General features: G+C 38.9%; 1 pseudogene; it reads right to left on the reverse strand.

Annotated features, from left to right (window-relative positions):
• Positions 1-1,315: 1,315 nt before the first annotated feature.
• LOC102839487 lies at positions 1,316-3,049 on the reverse strand (annotated as a pseudogene).
• Between the last annotated feature and the right edge of the window lie 3,102 nt (positions 3,050-6,151).

The raw sequence follows: 6,151 nt of genomic DNA on the forward strand, positions 1-6,151 counted from the left end.
TGTTTAGAGGAACCAGGGAGAGGAAAGATGAGAAGCGAGATTAATAAAGAAAAACTAAAAAGGAATAAAAGAAGCGGGAAATGAGAAACAGTAGATAAGAAGGAAAAACAAAAGTGGAGATATAGAATATAAAATTCAAGGGAATAGAAAGAGGAGAAGGAGGAGAAAGAATAAACAAATAAAAACAATGAAACAACAAAAGTAAAAAAACAGTGCAGCTCAAGTGGTATGTGGGGCCCTATTCAGAAAAGCAGCGAGGCCAGAGATGGAGTCAGAGATGAGGACATGGAGAGAGAGAGAGCAGCTGAGGACTCCAGATTCATGAAAAGAAAAAGACAGAGTGCTGGCAGCCAGGAGGCAGGCTTACAGAATGTGCCCTTTGGTTGTTTAAATGAGTTATTCCTGAGTGTTTTGGTGTATATTCCCCCCAACTTCCAAAAAAGAACAGAAGGAATAGAAGCAAATATTGTTGAATGATGATGCATGCAGGAGATTGTAATCATTGCAATGAAACGATGGTGTGAAACCAATGTTCTCCCATATAAACTATCACTCAAGTCACAATAAAAATTTTAAAAAGCAAAAAACAAAATAAACAGTTTCTATTGTATCTAGAGAAGAAAACTTTGCCTTTTGATTGATGCACAGGTCCTTCATGAGCACAATTAAGTTTTCTGTAATACCCATATCCATAGCTTAACATGATCCACACAATTTAAATCTTTGAATAGTCAGTAAGACGCAGGCAAACATTTTCTGGTATTCTCTGCTTTTAGCCAAGATCCGACTGATGTCAGTAATGCTATCCCTTGTTCCAAGTCCTTTTTAAAATCTGGTTCTGACCTCTTGCAGTTCACTGTCAATGTACTGTTGTAGCCATTTAAAAATTACCTGCAGCAAAATTTTATATGCATGTGATATTAATGATACTGTCTGATGATTTCTGCATTCCGTTGGATCACCTCTCTTTGGAATGGGTACAAATATGGATCTCTTCCTATCAGTTGGTCAGGTAAATTTCTTGGCATAGATGAATGAGTGCCTCCAGTGCTGCATCAGTTTGTTGAAAGATTTTAATTTGCATTCCATCAGTTCCCTGAGACGTGTTCTTTACCAATGCTTTCAGTGCACGTGGATTTCTCTCTTCCGTATCATTGGCTGGTGATCATATGGTCTCTCTGGCAATGGTGGAACACTGACCATTTCTTTTTAGTAGCGACTGTGTATTCCTTCCATCTCCTTCTTTTATTTCTTTTCTCTGAAAACTTTTTATTGGCCTTTTTTTTAAATTCGCCTTTTGGATAGAAACGGAAATTTATTTGCCAGGAAGGATGATCCCATCATACTTCTGCTGGAACCAGCGCATGGCCTCTTCTTTGCTGATTCTGTGTTTGGCCACAATGCAGCCTGTCCTGTGCTTCTTGTCTGTGATGCTGAAACCTGGTCTACCCAGCACCACATAGAAGTCCAGGCCGTAGATACCTATGCTGGGGCCATACTTGATTCCCAGATCGATGTGCTCCTGGATCCCAAAACCAAAGTTTCCGGTATCTGAAAAGTTATTCTTTCGTAACTCGTACTCCCGCACCTTCAGACCTCCCTCCAGAATCTCCTCTGCCTTGGCACCACGAACTGTACAGTGGACCACAACCTTTTCATTTCTGCTAATGCCAAAGGACCTGACGGTTTATCTAGCTTTGGAGAACACAGGGGTCTGGCCGGTCAGCTGCTCCAGCACCTTGGCTGCCCGAGTCAGTCTGTCTCCACTCTCCCCAACGCAGATGTTGAGGCAGAGCTTGCGGATACGAAGTTCCGGCATGGGGGTTCTCTTTTTCACCTTGATCCGCCAGGATGGAGAACAGGAAGAGTCCATCTCCTTTTGATGCTTTCTACTTCGATCAATATTTAGTCCATAAAATCTTTTAATATTGCAAGTCGAGGCTTCAGTGCTTTCAGCTTGGGAAATGTTGATCTTGTTGGCTTTATAACAACAGGTCTTTGCACATTACTTTATAATACTTGACTTTGTGTTTTTGAGCTGCCCTTTTAAATCTTCTGTTCAGTTCATTTACCTCCTCATTTCTTCCATTTACTTTAGCATCTTTACATTAGAGAGCAAATTTCAGAGTCTCTTCTGATATCCATTTTGGTCTTTTCCTTTCTTGTCTTCTTGATGACCTTTGGCTTTCTTCCTGTATGGTGTTTGTTCTTGATATCATCCCACAACTCTTCTAGTCTTCAGTTACTAGTGTCTAATACATCAGAACTGTTCTTGACATGATCTCTAAATTCAGGTGGGACATGTTCAAGGTTTTATTTTGGCTCTTGTGGATTTGTTTTATTTTCTTCAGCTTCAGCTGGAATTTGCCTATGAGCAATTGATGGCCTGTTCCAGTCTGCCCCTACCCTTGTTTTGGTTGATGATATGGAGCTTTTCCACTGTTTCTTCCCACAGATGCAGTCAATTTGATTTCTGTGTATTCCATCTAGTGAGGTTCATGTGTATAGTCATCTTTTATGTTGTTTGAAAAAGGTATTTGCAATGAAGAAGTCACTGGTCTTGCAAAATTCTTTCATGTCATCTCCAGCATTGTTTCTATCACCAAGGCCGTATTTTCCAACCACATATCCTTCCTCTTTGTTTCCAACATTTGCATTCCAATCGCCAGTAATTATCAATACATCTTGATTGCATGTTTGATCAATTTCAGACTGAAGAAGTTGGTAGGATTCTTTAATTTCATCATAACTGTATTTAGTTGTTGGTGCGTAAATTTGAATAATTGTATTTACTGGTCTGCCTTGTAGGCACATGGATGTTATACTATCACACATAGCATTACACTCCAAGATACATTTTGAAATGTTCTTCTGATTATGAATGTGACACTATTCCTCTTTAATTTGTCATTCCCAGCATAGTGAACCACATGACTGTCAAATTTAAAGCGGTCAATACTAGTCCATTTCAACTCACTAATGCCTTGGATATTGATCTTTATTTCATTTTTTGCATCTTCCAATTTTCCTAGGTTTATACTTTGTACATTCCGTGTTCTGAGTATTAGTAGATATTTGCAGCTGTTTCTCCTCATTCTGAGTTGTGCCTCATCAGCAAATGAAGGTCTTGAAAGCTTTACTCTATTTTGTCATCGTGGTCAATTCCACTTTGAGAAGGCAGCTCTTCCCCAGTATTATTTTGAGTTCTTTCAAACTTGAGGAGCTCATTTTCTAGCACTATATCTGACATTATGCTAGTGATATTCATAGTGTTTCAATAGTAAATATTCAGGTGCTATCTGACTATATTCCACAGCTATACATAAGATGTTCCATTGGCAAACATTCAGAAGCAGTCTACCTCTTCCTAGCCAAACTTAGTCTGTAAGCTCAGCTGAAACCTGTCCACCATGGGTAACCCTTGTTGTTAGGTGGTGCTGAGACAGTTCCAACCCATAGCAACCCTCTGTATAAGAGAACGAAACACCGCCCTGTTCTGTGCCATCCTCACAATTGCTGCTGTGCTTGAACCATTATTACTGCCACGGTGCCAATCCATCTATTTGGGGGTCTCCTTCCATTTAGTTGTCCCTCCACTTTACTAAGCATTCTGTCTTTCTCCAGATACCAGTCACTCTTCGTAACATGTTTGAAGTATGAGAGATGAAGTCTAGCCATCTCGGTTTCTATGGAGCATCATCTGCATATGGCAGGTTATTCATGACTCTTCCTGATGACATGTTCTTCATACAATCCAGCTTCTAGAATGATTTGCTCAGCATACAGATCGAGTAAGTAAGATGTAAGATACAACCTTGATTTTCAACTATTCAGTGTCCTCTTGTTTTGTCTGAACAGCTGCCTGGTGGTGTATGTACAGGTTCCTCATGAGCACAATTAGTTATTCTGAAATGCCCATTCTCAGCATAGCTTGGCATGATCAACCCAGGCAAAAGCTTTTGCATAGCTAATAAAGCAGAGATAAACATCTTTCTGGTATTCTCTGCTTTTAGCCAAGATCCATTGAACATCATCAATGCTGTCCCTCTGAAAGTTCTTGTCAGTGTACTGTTGCAGCCATTTTTTAATTATCTTTAGCAAAATTTTACTTGCATGTAATGTTGATGATATTGTCCTATGGTTTCTGCATTCTGTTGAGTCACCTCTCTTTGGAATGGGCATAAATGTGGATCTCTTCCATTAGTTAGCCAGATAGCTATCTTCTAAATTTCTTGGCATAGATGATTGAGTGCCTCCAGTGCCACATTAGTTTGTTGAAATATTTCAATTTGTATTCTATCAGTTCTCAGAGCCTTTTTCATTACCAATGCCTTCAGTGCACCTTGGACTTCTTCTTTCAGTACGTTTGGCCCTTGATAATATGCTACTCTTGCAATGGTTGAATATCAAATATTTCTTTTTGATACAATGACTCTTATTATTCCTTCCATCTTCTGTTGATGCTTTCTGTATCATTCAATATTTTGCCCAAAGAATCTTTCAGTATTGCAAGTCGAGGCTTGAATATTTTCCTCAGTTCTTTCAGCTTGAGAAATGCTGAATATGTTCTTCCCTTTTGGATTTCTAACTCTAGATCTTTGCACAGTTTGTCATAATATTTTATATTGCCTTCTTGGGCTACCCTTTGAAATGTTCTGTTCAGTTCGTTTACCTATTCATTTCTTCCACTTGCTCTAGCATCTTTACATTGGAGAGCAAGTTTCAGGTTTCAGAGTCTCTTTTGACATCCATTTTGACTTTTCTTTCTTCCTTGTCTTTTTAATAACCTTTTGCTTTCTTCCTGTATGATATATATATATATATATATATTTAGTTTTTATTGCAAATTGAGTGAAAGTTTACAGGACATATTATCAGTTTTACATTCAACAAATCATACACCTTGATTCATTACAATGATTACAGCCCCCTCTATGTACCATCAGTTAATAGTATTTCTCTCTATTCAGTTTAGCTCCTTTTTTTTTTTTAAAGCACTCAGGCATATATAACAATTTAAGCCACATTCTGCAAGTCTGCCTCCTGGCCACCAGCTCCCAGTCCTTCTCTTCCCATGAATCTAGAGTCCTCAGCTGCTCCCTCTCTTCATGTCCCCATCTCTGGTGTCGCTGCTTCTCTGGAAAGGTCTCACATTCTGCTTGTGCTCTTCTCCCTTGATGGTCCTAGAATCCTGTTTCTAGGCTGTAAGATTAACTACTCCCCAGTTTTTGCTACAAAACTTCTACCTTTACAATTGTGACAGTCTCATTTAGTCATGATAACAATTACTTACTATAGAATTCTAAGAATTTTATCCCCATCTCTCTCTCTCTCTTTTTTTTTTTTTCATTGCAAATACCTTTTTCTTTCTTTCTTTTTTCAGTTTTTATTGTGGATTGAGTGAAAGTTTACAGGGAAGATCATCAGTTTTACATTCAACAAATAATACAACTTGTTTCATCACAATGATTACAATCCCCTCCATGGACCATCAGTTAACAATATTTCTCTTTATTCACTTTAGCTCTTTTTTTTTTTTTTTAACACTCAGGCATATATAATAATTTATACCACCAAAGGGCACATTCTGCAAATCTGCCTCCTGGCCACTATCTCTTAGGTCCTCTCTTCCCATGAATCTAAAGTCCTCAGCTGTACCCTCTTTCCATGTCCCCATCTCTGCCTCCATCTCTGGTGTTGTTGCTTCTCTGGATAAGGTCTCACATTCTGCTTGTGCTCTTCTCCCTTGATGGTCCTAGTGTCCTTTGTTTCTGGACTGTAAGAATGACTCCTCCCTCATTTTTGTTACAAAACTTCTACCTTTACAATTGTGACAGTCACAATTAGTCATGAAAACAATTACTTATTATTGAATCATAAGAATCTTATTCCCATCACTTTCAGCCAGACCCATCTAGACAAGATGAAAATCATTCAGTGGGGACTCTTTCTTCCCCACACACTTGAAACTCCCTCTTGAAACCTTGTAAGCCAGTCACTTTGAGCCTTTATCGCTCCCTCATTTTAGGTAGCCAATGTCTAAGTTGTCCGTCCCTACACAGGGGATAGCATTGATACTTGATGTAAAGACTCCTTCCCTCTCTGTTGGTATTTAGAGTTACTACCTCCATGTGTATAGGTCAGGTTCATC

This window comes from Chrysochloris asiatica, unplaced genomic scaffold, assembly GCF_000296735.1.
Source record: "Chrysochloris asiatica unplaced genomic scaffold, ChrAsi1.0 scaffold00130, whole genome shotgun sequence".
Lineage (NCBI taxonomy): Eukaryota > Metazoa > Chordata > Mammalia > Afrosoricida > Chrysochloridae > Chrysochloris > Chrysochloris asiatica.